General features: G+C 43.4%; 1 protein-coding gene across 2 annotated transcripts in view; it reads right to left on the bottom strand.

Annotated features, from left to right (window-relative positions):
* WDR49 (WD repeat domain 49) overlaps window positions 1–19805 on the bottom strand; it is a 111404-nt gene that overhangs the window by 72098 nt on the left and 19501 nt on the right. The window lies entirely within an intron of this gene.

Below are 19805 nucleotides of genomic sequence, written 5' to 3'. Positions count from 1 at the left end.
AAACCTCTAAGGCAGGGGTATCAAACACAAGGCCCGCGGGCCAAATCCGGCTAGCCAGACCTCTTCATGTGGCCCGCGTAGCCGCCGCCACCAGCCTTCACCTTTTATTCTTGATTTTTTTTTTAAACAAGAAAGCCGCCTCTTCAGCGTATGCGCAGCAGCCTACAAGCCAGAGAACGTCTGCCCTCTAGCGCAGTGCCGCCGGTCGTCAACCCCTCCTCCGCTCCCACCTGCTGTATAGGAGCCAGAGAGAGGAAAGAGCAGGTCCGTCGTGGTGAATGGTGCTGCTGTGCGCTCCAGGTCACTTACTGCTGAGTGTGCACTGCACAGTGACCGGGAGCACGCTACCCCCCACTTCTGGATAGATAGTGCGAGGAGCACTACTCACAGGAGGGAGGGGGAAATGCGCCTGTGTGAGAGCGCAGCTGTGTCCTTGGTGGTGGAGCAGCTCAGACTGGAGTGGACGCATCAGAGCGGGTAAGTGTCAAACTCTCTGCCTATATGTGTGTGTGTGCACTGGCACATTGCAGCCCATCATTAATTGCTGTGTCCCATGATAATAAGCAGGACATATGCACTAAGACTGAGTGCTGCCCCCCTGTGCAGGCAGCGTGTGCCCTAATGCACTGCAGTTCACAGCAATAGCAGGAGGGAAATGCTACTGCTGAGTTACAGTGGTATTATTTGGGACATACTTGTATGAAGGACACTATTATGATAATAAAGAGTGGACACATAGTCCTACAGATACAACCGGCCCTTTGAGGGTGACCAAACTGCTGATGCGACCCCCGATGAATTTGAGTTTGACACCCCTGCTCTAAGGGGAAGAGGAGGGGCGGGGGAGGTTTCAACTGTTATCTTGCCAGGAGTGGTCATTGTTGCACCTGGCACACTTTATGGCAGCAAGACAATGCAGAAAAGTGATTATTACCCCATAGGGTAGAGAGCACTTTTGTATGAATCAGGATTCAAATTGTCAGGGAGGCAGCAAAGGCGGGGTGCTCCCCGATTACTAAAGTAATTACTACAAGGGTAACCATCCGACTTTCACTCTGCTCTGTTATCACTAGTCTATGCCAGTGTATGTATGTACCGTTCTCATGCCTATAACGGCAAGCACAAAATGGACACAATCTTATAGCACATATTCCGCACTTCTTACAACAGACCTTACCATTATTTTTCTCTGTCTTCACTTCCTTTCCTCTATTAAGCTTTGACTGGGGAGCAACATATTTTTCCATTCTCCATGGCCTATCCTACGGATTTCCCCTCTTGATCCCATTCCACCACATCTAGTTCTCCCTCTGTTACTACTGATCTGAATTCTAAAATAAACGACATCTTTTTTGAATCCCCTTTATTTCAATAACTCCTTGATTACTCACATCTACAGAAATCAATTATTTAAAAAAAAATGTAAAAGAAGTTATGCCTTCCACACTTCCATTCTTACCAATTGTACTATATTGTTCACTGAAATCTACTGTCCAATAAATTCATATTTCTTGGTTGATTGTACGGTAGATTGACAACATTACATTTCATAACTTCACCATCGGTACCTTCATGCTTAAACCCTTAACACTTAACTTAAACTACACTTATCTAAAAATAACGACACGGACACAAGTGCTGGCGTTTCAAAATAACGAATGTCAAATTTATTTTGGACAACAAACTAAAGACTATAATATTGGTGGCGGCACTAAAGAACGGTCAGATCAAAGAAAAGGGGGTGGGTAGGGTCACCATAACATTCACACACCGCTGGTGACCAACTCTCCCAGCCAACCACCGGTATCGGTGGAGGCAGCCATCTTCCGTGCATAGAAGTATGGCTCGTGACAATCGATGCCTGGAGAGCGCACCCACTAATGTACACACATTCCATCAACACAGTTGACCGTTCTTTACCGCCGCCCAAAGAAGAAATAGAGACAGAAAAATAGGGATGGGTGGGTGGGGAAAATTCCCAGAGAGGAAGTCCCTCTCTGGTCAGCAGACCCTTCTCCCCAAACCTAGCTCCCCCCACTGCCCCCATTGGCTGCCAGACGCAGCCCTTCCCCCTAACTGTTTTTCTAGGCAGCATGTCAGCCCCTTCGGTGATTTATGTCACCTCTCACTTAATCAGCTATCGGTGTTCCTTTCTTACTCCTAAGGGCTAGGGAACAACAGAACTACATCATTTCTTATGTTACTTTATTTGATAGATTCATTTTAAAATTTAGAATAATGAAATATATAACCACTTTGAAACATTGTTCATAACCTGGTTTAATGTCAGTTTTATGAAGGGATATTTATAATTTTTTTCATACTAAAATAATGTGAAAACATATTGTTCAACACTCTTTTCACATTATTTTATTATAATGGAAATTAACAATAGGGTATTTGGGGGTGATTTTGTAAAAATCTCCTCCGTGTCCTAAAATTTTAATGCTGGTAGCAATTGTGAACTAAAATTAGAGGAAGTCTAAAGGAGGCCACACACGCACCGATGCGGGCGGTGCGATGCTGTACGATGGGGTGCGCGCTCCCGCGGCACCTCATCGTACAGTACAAAAAGTATGTGCTGCACATACTTTTTGTACTAGCCTTTTCTAGCATAGCATCGCATCGCATGCACATCGTATGCACAAGGCATACGATGCGATGCTATGTGTGCTAGTTAAGCCCACAACGCACGCTGGTATCGGTACGTGTGTGGGCTGCATAACACAAGGTGACCCTCCATTCTGCAGAGGGTAAAATGTCAGGGAGGCAGAGGAGAGGGTTGGAATAGTTGTAGATCCCTCCACCCATTCTCATGTCCCCACTTGAGCCCTGCACAGTTGATATCAGGAAGCTGCACTGTATGGGGGCGATAGTCAGATCAGCGACCTTCTACATACTTCGACCCCACTACTGGTTAAGGCCGATGTTCAGCAATCAGCGCATGTGCAGGACTGTGAAGACATAGGTGGACAACAACGGGGACCTGTTCCCCAACAGGTTTTTATTTGTCAGGACATTTCTTTTTAGCAAGATGTGTTCCGCATCCCTTCATTGATACATTCCAAAAATAAGCATAAGAAAATAAGTAAATCACCATGCAATACACGGCAACTGTACCTGTGGAAATAGTACTGATTTCTCATATTATGAAAATGATTTTTTAAATTTTATTTCACATTGTGTTGGTTGGAGGTTTCCTCGGCTTATACACAACAACTACTCACCAAATCTTTCTCAACTACCTTGTGGTACTTATCGGGGCTTTTAGACAATGACCCCCCCATGTATGCTTCTCATATACCATTTTTGTGAGTATCCATTACTATTTGTAACCATATGCATTCTCATTTGATATTGTGTTGATTGTTATATATTGTTATACTGTGTTAGAATCAATAGAAACATTATGAAAAATAAAAATTAATTGGACTATTGGATTCATATGAATGCAAATATGTGTAGCAAAGCCCAATGGATTGTGCTGATGTTATATAAATACATGATAATGTAAGAACTTTGTATGTAATTATATATATATATATATATATATATATATATATATATATATATATATATTTTAATAGCAACTGATTTAATATTATAAATAACATAACCCCAGTGTGTCATCTTCACTTCTTTCCATTGATCTTCTCCAAACCTGGCGCCATCTGTTTAAATGTAAATGTGGTCCCTAATGCCTAGATCATCATCACTGATGCCGAATCCCATTAATTGGTAGTTCTTACATTAGCAACAATATTGTAGTGTTGTATTACTTTATGATTTCTTATATTTACAACAAAGATTTTGTGATGTTTCTGAAAACATTCTTCATGCTAACCTTTGTTTAGCAAATTATTCTATTATAATTTCATATATGAACTACCAGTATTATGGACTTGTCTTACACTGTGTTACTACTTATTTCGCCCTGCATTTTCAAGGTTCTCCCCTTCCCCTGTCTCTCATCTTTGCCCCCTATTGCTATGGCTTCTAGTCTCTCCACTATACTGAAACTGCATGACCTCCATGATGCAAAATAAAAGGGCCACTACTTTCATGATACTGCTGTCTCCTGGTTGTCCTCAGCTTATCTTCCTCACCAAATACACTATGTCCACAATCCCTTTTCTCCTATCCTACAAGTCTTACATTGGGCTTCCCTTCACTTTCAGAATCCAATTCAAGCTTCCTGCAGGGGGTTATTTTGGTTCACTCTTTCTGACAAATTCCATCTTAGATGGACAAAACCAGGTGCACTGCAGGGGGGGGGGGGGGGGGCAGATGTAAAATGTGCAGAGAGAATTAGATGTGGGCGGATTATTTTGTTTCTGTGCAGGGAAAATACGGACTGATTTATTTTTACACTGCAATATAGATCTCACTTTGAAGTAAAACCCCACCCAAATCTAACTCTCTCTGCACAAGTAACATCTGCCCCACCTGCAGTGCACATGGTTTTGTCCATCTAAGCAGGAATTTGTCAGAAAGAGTGACCCAAAATAACCCCCTCAGTTACAAAGTCCTCACCCACTCCTCTCCAATTTACTGGAGATCTATGACCTTATCTCCCTTTACACTACCACCCATCCTCTTTGCTTCGCTAATGCACGCCGCCTCTCCTGCATACTGACTACTTCCTCCTATTCCTACATCCAAGATTTTTAACTTGCCGCTCCTTCTCTCCCTCAGACTCTCCACCTCTCTGGAAATCTTCAAATGATCTTTCAAAACTCACTTTTCCGCCAAATATAATCCTAAACAACTGTTCCATGGTCACTGTCTACCCCATCTGTGTTACCGCTGTCTGTCTGCCCCTCCACTTTAGAATGTAAGCTCTAACGAGCAGGGCCCTCTTCCTTCATGTGCTTTTCCTTCTCTTACTTAAACCATCTCCAATGGCACCTAATCCTAAGGTTTTTCTGCCACCTGATACCTATTTCAGTGTCGTCTGTTGTCGCACTTGTGTTTATGAACCCGATTCTTGTCCTTTATTCAAATATTTTGGATTACCCCTGAAAAAGGATGGCGTAATGACTGAATAGTGCTAAATGGATAAAATTATCCTATAATGAGAAATGCTCAATAACTTCTGTAGAACATTGATTTGTTTCTAGATTTCAAGTTACCTTTGTACATTATAGTCTGTATTATTTATAAAAATTATATGAAGGTTTCAAAATATACTTTAAAATTATCAGCAGCGCCCAGAAAAGTACACTGTATATTCCAATGCATGTACAGGGTCTTACACAATTGCATGTACAACACATGTACAACCCTGCATGCATACACCACTGACACACAATGCATGTAGATCAGTGTCCTTCTGACCATACATCCCCGTATGCCATGCACGTCCAGACCAGTATACAATAATGTAAAGGACAGGATAAGCTTCTACATTACGTTGATATATAGCAAATAGACCATAAGAAGGCATAGCTCATTTTAAACATTTTCAGAAGAAAGATTAAAAGGATCAAAAGCTTTTCTGTTAGCTAGCATTTATTCCAAAAACAATAAACTCCTGTAATTACCTCCTAAGCCACGATGAGCTTTGAATGCTAAAGGTATAAAACACTCAAACACAGCTCCACAGGTATTTAAGAACAATTATTTTTACCGAAACAAAACACATTTATAACAGTGACAGTGACAGTGAGCAGCATAGTAAAAATAACTGGTAAGTAGTAGGGAATGGGATACTTCAAGAGTGCACTCAAGTGGGATGCTGAGTTATGGCAACACTTCATTATATGACACGGGATTGAACAGAGCAGCGGAAAATGCAGATACTACAGATACATATATCTTACAGCATTTGTCACACCAAAACTATGGGACTGGTAGAGTGTTAAACAAAATCATAAGCACCTCCACTGTGTTATACGGTTGCCAAATATGAATACCAATAGAAAAAATGACATCCGCCTACGCCATCGGAAAATATGAATCCCGTAAATAGGGCAGATTAGTAAACCTTCCCTATTTACGAATTGTATTTTCCCGAAAATATGGGCAATATCGTTTGTATGCATTCGTATTACTCATTTTCTTAAATAATGTGAAAAAGGTGTTTTCACACTATTTTAGTTCACTGAAATGTATTAAAAGGCTTTTGGAGCAGTTCTTTTTTTCTTTTTTGTAATCAGATTGCATTTCCCATACTTGCAATGTGAAATGCGATCTGGATGAATTTACAGCCCTGTGATAATAACATTTGTCATCAGACAACATTATCCACAGGTTTCTGGCTCCATTCTCTTGAGCTATAACCGGCGTCTGCCAAATGCAGGAGCCGGGTTTATTCAAAAAGCCCACCCCCGCATTGTGTGACGTCAGCCCTGCCTAGCACCTGCATGCCAGCCACCTGCACTTGCGGGAAGCTTGGGGCATTGCTAGGCAACGTTATTGACGCCTCCGGCTGCCAGGCGGAAGTGTTAGAATGCAGCGCTCAGCGTCTGTCTCCATACACTGTTTAGTGTGCAGCCTACAGACTGCCTTGTCCCCTTCTGGCCACTGTAGTTAGACGTCACCCTGAGTGACAGCTCGCTTAAGCGTATAGCAGGGCAGAGACCCCTGACCCTGCTGTAGGCGTTTCCTTTCCTGTAAGGAAGTCCCCGCGTGATAGTGTGTGCCTCAGAGCGTGTGTGACATCCTCCATGCTGTTTGTAGCTCCACGTGCACCGGAGCGCACAAGACAGAGCCCCGCTGTAATCCCGTTACAAGCGTGACCTTTGCACAGGGACATCCATCATCATTGGCAGCAGCGACGACTGGGAGAGATACCGCAGCGTAAACCAGTTAATTGCCATCAGCCCTGCACAAGCTAAACGCTACAGCTAAGTAACACCAGAAACTGTGATTCCTATGCAATCAGTTGTATACTGCCTGAAGTTAACTACCAAAGTACTGTTATACTTTGCAAGCCTGTCACTTGAATAAACCTCAAGTTGGTTATATCTTCTAAGTGTGTCGTCTAACAACCACACTGCACGTATTTATAGACACTCTGCCAATAGGTTATGGGCCCAGCACGTCACGTGCGCGAAGATTAACCCCCTAAAGACCAAGTGCTAGCGCAGTACATAAAAGAACACAAAGGAATTATTTCTAAATTGTCATTTGTGGAAGAGTTAACGAGAATGCACAGTACAGGGCATAGCATGAACTTTCCAAAACTCAAAGGCTCAGAGAATTATACTACATGGAAGTTCGCTATTGAAATGCAGCTTAAAAGGGAGAAGCTATGGAAAGTCACAATAGCCCCAGGAGATAGTCCAAACCCAGAAGAGGTAGACAAGGCTATTGGCACAATAGGCCTGGCTGTGGAGCAGCATGTTTATTCTACTATCTGTGGGAAGGAGTCCGCTAAGGACATGTGGACAACTCTACAAGGTGCTTATGAAAATAAAGGCTTAATGAGAAGAATAAGTCTGAGACGCACACTGTATGGAACAAAGTTGAATGCATGCAAGGACATGAACGATTACATTGATAAGATACTATCGATAGCTCAGCAATTGGCATGTGTAGGAGCAAAAGTGGATGAGGAAGAAGTGGCGATGGTAATGCTGCAGAACTTGACAGAAGAATTTGACTTCCTAGTTGTCGCACTAGAGTCAAATGAAACCAAGCTTACAACTGAAGTTGTGAGAGCCAAGCTACTACAGTTCCAAGAGAGAATCCACAAGGATGCCATAGCTGAGGGTTCTGCCTTAGTAGCAAAGGGTGCAAAACCCAAGAAATGCACATTCAAATGTTATGTGTGCCACAAAGTAGGGCACAAGGCTTCAGAATGCAGGATGAAGAACACTAGTGGCATGCACAAGCGGCATGACAAGAAGAACGAGTCAGCACTGAATGTAACAGACAAGCCAAGGAGGGATCTCTGGTACATGGACTCGGGAGCCTCTAGACACTTCAGCTGCAACAAGGAGTGGTTCAATTCTTTAACATAGTGTACACCCACAACAGTTACCGGGATTGGTGAAAAGATCCTTACTGCATCAAATGTTGGGACAATCACAGTGAGACTAAGAATTGAGGGACAGACAGTAGTCACAGATATCCAAGACGTCCTGTATGTACCAGAATTGGGAAGTAACCTCATCGCTATCAGCATACTCGAGGCAAAAGGCTACAGAGTCCAGTTTGCAAAGGGCAGGTGTATGGTGCATAATGAAAAAGGGACTGTAATTGCTTCAGCAACCCGATGCAACCAACTATACGTCCTAGACACAGATGAATGTGTAGCTTTGGCAGCCTCTGCTAAAAATGAGTCGATGGAACTCTGGCACAGGCGCTTGGGACACTTAGGATATGATAATGTCCAGAAATTAGCTGATGGGATGGCAACAGGAATCACAGTGAAAGACACCGGAAGACCTGTGTGCGAGAGTTGCATAAAAGGCAAGCAGACCCGCAACCCATTTCCCAAGTCAGCAGGCAGAGCAGAATCACAATTAGCTCTGGTGCACACAGATGTGTGCGGACCAATGGAAGAGGAGTCAACCAGTGGTTACAAGTACTTCATGACTCTCATTGATGACGCCACAAGAATGACACACGTATACTTCATAAGGAAGAAAAGTGAGGTGGTCAAGAAAATTGTGGAGTACAAGAACCTAGTGGAAACTCAGACGGGCCTAAAGCTAAAGGTCCTGAGATCCGACAATGGGGGAGAGTACGAAAATGAAGAGCTAACCGACTTTCTAAAAAGGCATGGCATAAAGCATCAGCTGACGATGGCCTATACGCCTGAACAGAATGGCGTAAGTGAAAGGGCGAACCGAACAATCGTTGAAAGAGCACGAGCGATGGTGAACGATGCTGGCCTGGAGAAGAGTTTTTGGGCAGAAGCTGTATCTACTGCAGTATACCTGAAAAACAGAACACCCATAGTGGCCGTGAAGGGAAAAACCCCCTTAGAGGCCTGGTCTGGGAAGAAGCCAGACATCAGTCATCTCCATGTCTTTGGGAGCAGAGCTTATGCGCATATACCAAAGGAGAAAAGAAAGAAACTTGACCCGAAATCAAGACAGTGCATATTGCTAGGCTATTGTGAGGAGAGTAAAGGGTACAGGCTCTGGGATGCAGAGAACAGACGTCTTCTAAAATCAAGAGATGTGATATTTCAAGAAACAGCATCACCCACAAAAGTCAAAGAGCAAGAAAAGCAAGCACTAGTAGAGGTGTGTGAAATAGAAAGCATACCTGAAACAGAAAATACTGAAGAGGGAAGCGAACCAACGAACAGAGCTTCCGTAAGAAGGAACAAGGGCATACCAGCCAGGAGATATGAGGAAGAATATGCGAATATTGCCTTCAGTGAACCTCAGAGTATTCGAGAAGCGAAAGCGTGCAGTGATTGGGCGAAATGGAAATCTGCAATAGATACAGAGCTATCAGCACTGAAAGAGAATGATACTTGGACCATAGTAGATAGGCCAAGCAACCGCAAGACAGTCAAGAACAAGTGGGTCTTCTGCAAGAAGTTAAATTCAGACGGAGAAGTTGCCCGTTACAAAGCCCGTCTTGTTGCTAAGGGATACACACAGAGATCCGGAATTGACTATGGGGAGATATACTCACCTGTTGCGAGGTACAACACTCTAAGATTAGTAATTGCAGTCGCCACCTTACAAGACTTACTGCTATATCAACTAGACTTCGACTCAGCATTCCTAAATGGAGAGTTACTTGAAGAAATCTATATGGAAACACCAGATCACTATAATGAGGATGAACTTCAGACAGAGAAGGTGTGTCTTCTGAAGAAATCCATATACGGCCTAAAGCAGAGTGGTCGTTGCTGGTACATAAAATTGGACACAGTACTACTTGAAATGAATTTTATTAGATCAGAGACTGACCACTGCCTTTATCACAAAACTCTGGGAGAAAAGTTGTTCATCATAGCAGTCTATGTGGATGATATACTTATAGCAGGTCACGAAGATCACATCACAAGTGTGAGAGATCAACTAAAACAGAGATTCAAGTTAAAAGACTTAGGTCCAGCCAATCATTTGTTGGGAATGAGAATTGTTCAAAACTTGCAAAAGGGAACAGTCACAGTCGACCAACAAATGTACATCGAGGCAACAATCTTGAAGTATGGGATGGCGGACTCCAAGTCAGTAAATACACCAATTGACAAAAGCATCAAGATTACAAAAGGACTGTCGACAAACTTGCTTATTAAGTTCGTGAAGGACTGTGGACTTGTCTAAGTTCAAAATGTTGATTTGAAGTTTTGATGTTCTGAATGTCTTTTCTCTCTAACCATATTTTCGGTTACAGGTATTACAAAAGGACAAAGTATTGTATTGAGTTCTTTTATGTAGCCGAAGACAGCCTTGAGCGAGGGGGAGTGTTAGAATGCAGCGCTCAGCGTCTGTCTCCATACACTGTTTAGTGTGCAGCCTACAGACTGCCTTGTCCCCTTCTGGCCACTGTAGTTAGACGTCACCCTGAGTGACAGCTCGCTTAAGCGTATAGCAGGGCAGAGACCCCTGACCCTGCTGTAGGCGTTTCCTTTCCTGTAAGGAAGTCCCCGCGTGATAGTGTGTGCCTCAGAGCGTGTGTGACATCCTCCATGCTGTTTGTAGCTCCACGTGCACCGGAGCGCACAAGACAGAGCCCCGCTGTAATCCCGTTACAAGCGTGACCTTTGCACAGGGACATCCATCATCATTGGCAGCAGCGACGACTGGGAGAGATACCGCAGCGTAAACCAGTTAATTGCCATCAGCCCTGCACAAGCTAAACGCTACAGCTAAGTAACACCAGAAACTGTGATTCCTATGCAATCAGTTGTATACTGCCTGAAGTTAACTACCAAAGTACTGTTATACTTTGCAAGCCTGTCACTTGAATAAACCTCAAGTTGGTTATATCTTCTAAGTGTGTCGTCTAACAACCACACTGCACGTATTTATAGACACTCTGCCAATAGGAAGAAGATGGCCGCCGACCACCTCCAACCCCGAGACTCCGTTAATATTACTGCCGCCGGAGCTCAGGGAAGCAGCCAAGACCCTGCCTGACACATATGTTGCCCAGTGTAGTAGAAGTAGTACGTTTATTTCTAAGGCGCCACAAAGTGTCCGCAGCACCGTACATAGCAAACAAAAAACTAATTACACGGTAACGTACAGGGTGTGTTGATAAAATACAGCATAAATAGTGGTATAGCTGGTAGAACTAAAATCAGCATCAGTTCTGAAGTAGGTGTCGAAATTGTCGAGGAGACTGAAGATGAAGTAGAGGAAGGGAAGAACAGCACAGGAGAACAGGTGAGGTAAAGAGGTAGGGTGAGTACGTGAGGAAGGAGGGCCCTACTCATAAGAGTTAACATACTAACAGGAGGTGGGTGGACGAACGAAAAACAATAGGATAAGTAGGAACGGATGGGAACAGAGGCAGGATCAAAAGAGGTTAGGAGGAGGGATAGGCTAGTCGAAAAAAGTGGGTTTTGAGGGAGCGCTTGAAGGAGGTAAGGGAATCAGAAAGCCTGATGGGTGGCGGGAGGTTGTTCCAGTGCAGGGGGGGCAGCGCGAGAGAAGTCTTGGACATGGGAGTGGGAGGAGGTGATTAGGTGAGAGGTCAGTCGGAGGTCAGCGGCGGAGCGAAGAGGACGGTAGGGAGTGTGGATAGAGATCAGTGAAGAGAGGTAAGGAGCAGTGGAGGAGGAGAGAGCCTTGTAGGTGGTGGTGAGGAGTTTAAAGAGAACTCGGAAAGGAATAGGGAGCCAGTGAAGAGATAGATAGAGGGGGAGGCGGAGGTAGAGCGGCGGGAGAGGAAGATGAGCCTAGCAGCAGCATTGAGAATGGATTGGAGAGGTGCGAGGTGGGTTAGAGGTAGCCCAGAGAGAAGGATGTTGCAGTAGTCAAGGCGGGAGATGACAAGAGAGTGAATGAGAATTTTGGTCGCGTCAGTGGAGAGGAATGGTCTGATGCGCGAGATGTTGCGTAGGTGCGCAATGTGTTGATGTTCACTACCTATCCTATGGCAAGCTAGTAATAAAGTGATTTAGTCAAATGAAATGAAAGATGATCATTGAGACCCCTAGGTCTAATAAGGTCCAATCTGTGGATCCACTTCATTTCCAGTTGTAGCAGTCTTTTGTGTCGATCTCCTCCCCTTGGTTCATCTGGAACATGATCAATGATCATATGTCTGAAGTTGGCCACGCTGTGGCCATGTTTGGCATAGTGTTTGGCTAAAGGTTGTTCAGATCCATTTCCCTTGACTGCTGCACTAATGGCACTTCTATGGAGAGCCATTCTCTCCTTAAATGTACGGATAGTTTTTCCTATGTAGCAAAGGCCACTTGGCTAAATAGATGACGTAGGAGTTCAAGCAGGAGAGTACATGATTGATCTTAAAATGATGTCCTGTAAGTGGATGGCAAAAAAAGTTACCTGCAATCATATGGCTGCGTGTTTTGCAGCCAGTACATTTATATCACCCTCCTGGTTTTTTTCTTATGTTGGTATCTTTGATTTGGAGTGGTATTATATCAGGATGTACCGACCAGTTGCAAAGATTTTTTCCCCTTTGGAGACACAACATAATCCTCTGATGTTTTAGACCCTTAAGATCTTTGTCGTTCTGTATAATTGGCCATAAAGATTAATTGGTGTGTTCAATGATATCATGTAAAGAGTTGCATTTTCTTGTCCAGTGTATTCTGTCCTTGGAATGCCCTTTCATGGAGGATTGTTGTAAAAACTGTGTTCTAGATATTTTATCCACCTTGTTTCTTGCAGATTGTAGAAGAGAGTCTCCATATCCCCTGTTCTTAAATCTTTGGGTCATGTTAAGTTGGCTCATTAGTGATGCGATTTACTCGCAAACATTGTGAGTACGGAAGACTCCTCTTTGTAGCTGGAGGGTGGTGACTACTGGCTAGCAGCGGAGTGTTACGGTCTGTAGTTTTGTTATGTATCATGGTGATCAAGTGGTTGTTTCTTACCTCGATACATACATCCAGATATACAATCTTTTCCATACTGGCATTAAATGTAAATTTGATGGGACAGTCTCTTTTACTGATATCATCAACCAAGTCCACAAATTCTGAGTAGGACCTCCGCCAAAACAGAACGATTCCAATACAGATTTTACACGGTTTTCAGTAAGGTTAAATTCTGCCTTTCTTAGTATTGATAAAATTCCTCCCTTTTTTTATTTCACTATTTGTACACTATTCTCTCTCCAGGGGCACCATATTTAGAAGTAGATCTTATTAGATCGAATAAACCTTTTTTAGGGTCCAACACTATATATAATAGTAAAGAGAAATATAATCTACCCTCCCCCTTTTTCAGTCTACATACGAATTTAAATAATCATATATGAGCCTTTTAAAATATAATTAGTGGTAATAAGAAACACTAAGACACTTTGAAGTAACCAGTATAGGTGCCGGCTAAGAGACAATTGAATATTGAGGCACAGCTATTAATTCATGTAATTGTAAGTGCCCAGTGATACTTTTCGCACTGTCCAATATGAACTTAACTGTATTCACTTTCAGGTGTTGTTTTATGTTTATATATTGTCTATTTCATACAGTATATGTAATTCTTACTAGTGGTTATTGCTATATGCTAGTTTTAAACAAGAAGTGCCTTAAAAATCTTCTTGATTATCCCAGCAACAAGTTCCCATGGCAATGGAGACGCCTGCGGATGACACAAGCTGGAACTGGACAGAAGCCTCTGCACAGCGATGCTCCGGGAACCCGGGTGCGGCACTTCACTTCTGTAATGTTGCACATGTATAGAAGGTACAGTATGCACACATTTATTCTGGTTGTATATGTATCTTCCTGATGACGGGCCACTATGTATTAAACCCAACACTTTGAAAATCTCAAGCGTGTGGTAAACTCCTTTGAGGAAAGCCTGCCGAGTGCCTGACTGTGAGGATTCTATATACAGTTGTGTTCATAAGTTTACATACCCTAGCAGATTTTATGATTTTCTGGTCATTTGTCAGAGAATATGAATGATACCTCACAAACTTTTCTTTCACTCATGGTTAGTGGTTGGTGAAGCCATTCATTGTCAAACAACTGTATTTACTCTTTTTTAATCATAATGACAACAGAAACTACCCACAGCGTCTATTCATGGCAAGTAGGGGAACAGGGGGGAATATCTAGCAGCTCAGAGCTCTGGCCATGCCCCCAAGGCAGCATAACGGGGGTGCGACCCCCTTTGAATAGGCCATTCCCACTTCCTGGGAGCACCCCACTTTGCGGTGCCAGGGGTCCCTATATTCAAATTTGGGAGGTATGCATACTGAGTTTTTCAAACACAACCTGTAACATGAATGGATTAGTTAGAACTTTATCTCTCTCCAATTTTTGGAGAAACCTCCCCCTGGGCTCCAGCAATGCTTCTCAAAGTTGTCACATCCATCACATCACAAATACTGTACAAACTACAGTTTTGTAATTACATGGAAATGGAAAAAATGTCATTGTAATATTATGTGTTGTATATTTTTGTTTACCGCCATCTCAGTAGATACAATACTTGTCCCTTCACAATATATGTAGCCATTAATCTGTGCATTGCTTTTACTGAAATCATACCTCAAAGTCCTGTGAAAAGCAAAATATATAGCTGTAGCAAGCAGTAGAAATGTCAGGCACGCCTTGTACATGCTAATCATAATAGTTGCATCTAGACCAGAAGCACATCACAGTGTTGCCTGGGGTATAAAATATATGATGTATTAGAAATAAGATGCAGTTGCTATAGCAGCAGTCTGAGAATTCTGTCGATGCTCATACAAATTGTTTTTGTAACAAATTTGATTAAGTTTTTGCAGACTTCATATATCCGGAAAGACAGTTTTTATTTATATATGCCTAGAAAATTGCCTTGATTCAGGAAGAATTAAGGGTCTCATTCAGTCTTGCATGCCATTCTGGCTGCATACCGATACCGGTATATATAGGGAAAATCAGAGTGGTGGAAATCAGAGTAGCTACATCTACATTTAAAGCTGAGTTGGTGTTACTTGGGGGAGATGTACTTAGTTTTGGAGGGAATACAATTGTTCTTCACCCCCCGCTAATCTCCCATCTAAAGTGATTATGATTTTTGTGGCCAGGTTTAGCAGCGCATAATGGTGGTTACTTAAAAGTACTGTTTGAGCAGTAAAACGGGTCACTTTTTATTTATTTCTGCTTGGGGGAGTGAGCGGCAGCGGGGTCTGTGTGGGCGCCGGCACCTGTCCGGCACGCAGATATGCTGCCGCCTGCCGCTGCCTGAACACCGGAGGTGAGTCAGCCGCGACACTGAGCAACAGAGACAACAAATCCCCCCACTGATTTAATTGACTGTACACAGAGCCGGCTATTGGCTACTGTGCACAGAATGGGTGGGCGGGCGGATGGGCGGGGATGGCCTGGGACGTGTCGGAGCCAGAGGAAGCAGCAGTGTCTGCTGGGCTTCCTGCCTCTCTCCTGCTTCAGCTTCTCTGTTACGTGTGTGACGTCATCACATCACAAGCTGGGGAAACACGCTGTGTATATATGTATATACAGCATAAGACCTAAACTGCAGCCCAAATGCAGTCCCTCCCCCTATAGGCTACTGGTACCACTTTTTAACCCAGTTTATCATATACACTTGTCACTTCTTATTGGTCCATACCCAGGTACCCTTGTATTCCACTTTTATTCTGTACAACATAGCGGTCGCTCCTGCCGAAATGACAGGAGGGTCTTATTAACGTTTTCACACAGACGTGACTACACTCAGGGCACCATAGTATGTTTTAAATCTATATGATCACCAATACATATGTTTACTGTTAACAAATTGATTCACAGCACTGTGTATATGTAAACATTTATCCATTCCGCCCCTCTAGTGCTGCCCGCGTCACACAGAGCAGACGGTGCAAGCGTCTCAGTACCCGGAAGGTTGCCTTGACAACCAACAACATGCGGGTCACCAGCGTGTCAGCGGCTCGCAATCTCTGACAGCTTCCGCCTTCTCCCTCTGTACTTGCGCACCGGAAGGCTCTGGATGGCACGAACGGACGGGGATGGACGGGGAGGAGTGTCCTCACTCACCTATTTAGGTAAGATGTTTTGTATTGCACTTGTTTTCCTTTGAGCACCTTGACAAAGGGGTTACCGCACCCCGAAACGTTGGTTTTTGCCGCACCTTAAATAAATCTTTGGAAGTTACCTCCGAGTGCCGCCCATTCCTGTCCACATATATATATATATATATATATATATATATATATATATATATATATATAGATAGATAGATAGATAGATAGATAGATAGATAGATAGATATATTATTTTTTTTGTCTTACCAAAATGCCATGAGGGGGGGGGGGGGCACAAACTTTTTGGCAGGGGGGAGCAAAATTTATAGTTACGCTACTGTGCTAGTGTGCTCACAATTGAATTGAATTGATAAAATATAGAAATTGCTCAAAACATCCAATCCGCTTCTGTTATTTATCTACATATGCGATGACAGTTAAAAGCTGATTGGTTGCTATAATTGAGATGGCCAATTTCTCTATTTTATCTCCCTCAGTGGTTTGATACACCACCGTTTGGGTGGCTTTGGGGCATTTGAACAAATTATTTATATTTTGGGTATTTATTGTAGGCTATTTAGAGGTTAGAGAATGCAGAAATCGATCCGCTATTAGACGTTTCTCCAGGGTGAAGGATATGGCTGGTGCAAACAGTATGCTCATAACTATGATACCTACTTTCTCCAACAGATAGATGGGGATAGTCCAGTGTCATAGAATTGAACAACTCTGAATATAGGCAGAAAGTGTTATTTATTCCTAAAAGAGGCCACAGATATGGATGCTTTACATGTGAAGCTGAATCAGCATATATAGGACAGCTACCTGATGCCATATTTTCTGTAGTTCCAACATGAATAATGCTGAACAACTTCAACCCAGTAGTAAACCTTAAACTCACCTGAGAATTCCATGGTCTGAGGGAAACATAGCTACGTGTACAAGTACATATAGCTTGCCATAAAATAGCATGTATGTTGGATTACATAATATGTTCGCAAATAATTTCAGCCATACCAACTTTAACAATGTTTTTCACTGCATTAATACCAGATTATATATATAGTTGTGGTGTGATGCTGTGAGCCATGGCATAAGGCAGTGGAGGGAGGTGGGAATCCCTGCATCGAGCAGAATAGTGGGAGGTACAAGTTGTAGGCGGTGAGAGAGGCTACGTTGGACATTGGAGAATGAATCATGTTATCAAGACTCAGGGGCAGGTTACAATGGGGCAGATGGAACCTTCTTAGTATAGGCCCTTCAACATTTTCAGCTCCAGGCCATGTGAACCTTGATCCAGCCTGAGAAGCTAGCCTGTGCTCTCAGAAATCGGGGGCAGATCCACAGCTTCTTGTAAAGTAATGTTATACAGCACATTTACCAGACACAACTAATAAAAAAGTGACAGCCTGACAGGCGGGACTTAAAGTGGTCCTGAAGATATGGTGGAACTCATGTCCCCTCCTTGAGTACCAGGAAGGACGGACCACAAGTGGAGAACCATGGAGCCACAGGAAATGAGTAGGGGGAGGTGGTTCCAGCTCGTGGGTGGTGGGGCACAAGGCTGATTTACGGGTAAGGGCGCCTCTAGGCAAAACAGTAAAAACTGCCTCCCCATTATTTTAAATTGGTTATAAGCCCTTATTTGATGACAGCCAGTTTTATAGAATACCAAAAAAGCAACTACTTTTTAATTTCAATTGAAATTTACAAAATTACTAAGTAGAATTGTTTACAGTAACAGGGTGGGTATTCACACAGCAATAGAGATTGCATATGGTATTGACAGTAAAATAATATTTAGCAGTTACTAATACATTTGGTGCTGATATTAAGAAAGCAAGCATTCAAGTGCCAGCCCCAAAATATGTGCCACCCACACGTGCCTGATGTGCCTAATGGAAAAGTCACCACTGGTGGGGCATGATTTCTGCTGGAATTCCTGTGCAGAGCTGTGGTGGAGGTGGTTCCACCTACAATTACAGGTTGTGCAACTCGGTACTACCCCGTCCCGGGGTCCAGTCCGTGGCTGAGGATCCCACTGGCTGGGTAGCTTCTCCTAGAGGGGTTCCGGTCAGGGGATCCATAATGCCTGGGGAGTCGTTGCATCTTCCACCAGGGGCAGCCACCAGGGATCCTGCCGGCTGGGATGCTGACAGTCCACAGGCCGGGGGACACCAGGGCCATCACCAGGTGCATTGCGTCACCATCGCCCCATCTCCCGCAAGGTCTCCGGGGGTTAGCCGCTCATTAGCGCCTCTTTTTTGGGAATAGTTTTGTTTTGCTTTTTCCTGGGACACTGAGCATAGCTCCGCCCAGGACACCCGTGAAGCCCCGCCCCCATATTCTGATTGGCCTACAGGCCAATCAGCCAAAGACAATGGATGACCATCAATATGTAAAATGCATTGTATAGTTATGCACCATCGATGTCCAGTTGCACTTTGGCCATCGATGGCAAACATTGATGGCAAAGGCAACAATGGCCATCCCTAGCAGGGAGGTATATGGAGTGCATACATCAAGTCACAAGACCTAGTTATGCCTCTGGAGGGATGCATACACAATTGTAGATAGCAGTCTTACAGTAGGTCTGCCACCCAATCTGATATTCTCAGAGATTTTGTAATATATGAACCAGGCTGATGGCAGGAAGCAGCAACGCTAAATTTGACCAAATCTCTGAAAATGCCTTTATCGAATGTTTGGCTATTTACTGCATATGCACCAAGTTCTGGAATGAGATACACTTTGTATCTCAGATATGATGGATAACGCCATGGGCTTTTATCATATTGCCCTCCGAGAGGGACACCTCCCAGCACCACCCCGCGGAGCGTGCGTCACTTGACGCAAGGACAGCATGTTCCACACAACAAAGAACAGCTGTCATAGGGGAAGATGCAGAAATATTCATGCACATGGCCGTGCTAAGCACTGTTATGCATGTGAAGAGTGGTGGCAATGCGCCATTTGTCCTGTCCTGTGTCTCCAAATATCTTCTGCTGTGCTCCAGTAATGTCAGATCACTTTCTTACTACCAGGTCATGAACCTAATGTGTTTTATAGAGACAGGATATTAACACATTAATTGGATTCATTGCAGGATTTTACAATGCGATAAGAGGATTAGATGGCAGAGACAGAAAAAGTTGCTTTAGGCAAGCTCTACCCTGCAAGCTAATATAGTCTCCCTATAGAAGCTAGCAAAATATTATTCATTCATTGCCTAATATTTATTTTAGATCAATACAAAGTTTACCCTAGGCAAAGTTCTTCACTTAAAAATAACACGAGCAAATAAAAGAATCCATGTAGATGAAAGAAAAGCCTCTGTCTTCCATAAAGACAAAAAGTAACTTCTACTCTGAAGGCTTGGCACGCATTCTCTAATTTAGCTTAACAACTGTCAAACCAAAAAGATTCAATAGCAACCCGAGAGATGAGAATGTGTAGCATCATTTGTATTATTTACAGGCAGAGCCAGATTAAGGGGGGAGGGACCCAAGGAGTGAGTACCTCTGCAAACCCCCTTTTATAAGAGTCTACCTGGTTGGGGTTGCTGTCACCGGTCTCCAGCCTCTCCGGCAGTTGTTCTTCTTGAGAGGAAAAGGGGCGGAGGTGCTGCAGGGCCGCATGTGTGACAGCAAACAGTCACTGGCATGAAGTCATAGACTCACTGTACTGATGTGGGGGGATGCATTCAG

This window comes from Crinia signifera, chromosome 3 (genome assembly GCF_055691185.1).
Source record: "Crinia signifera chromosome 3, ASM5569118v1, whole genome shotgun sequence".
Lineage (NCBI taxonomy): Eukaryota > Metazoa > Chordata > Amphibia > Anura > Myobatrachidae > Crinia > Crinia signifera.
This window is presented reverse-complemented; position numbering and strand designations above follow the sequence as displayed.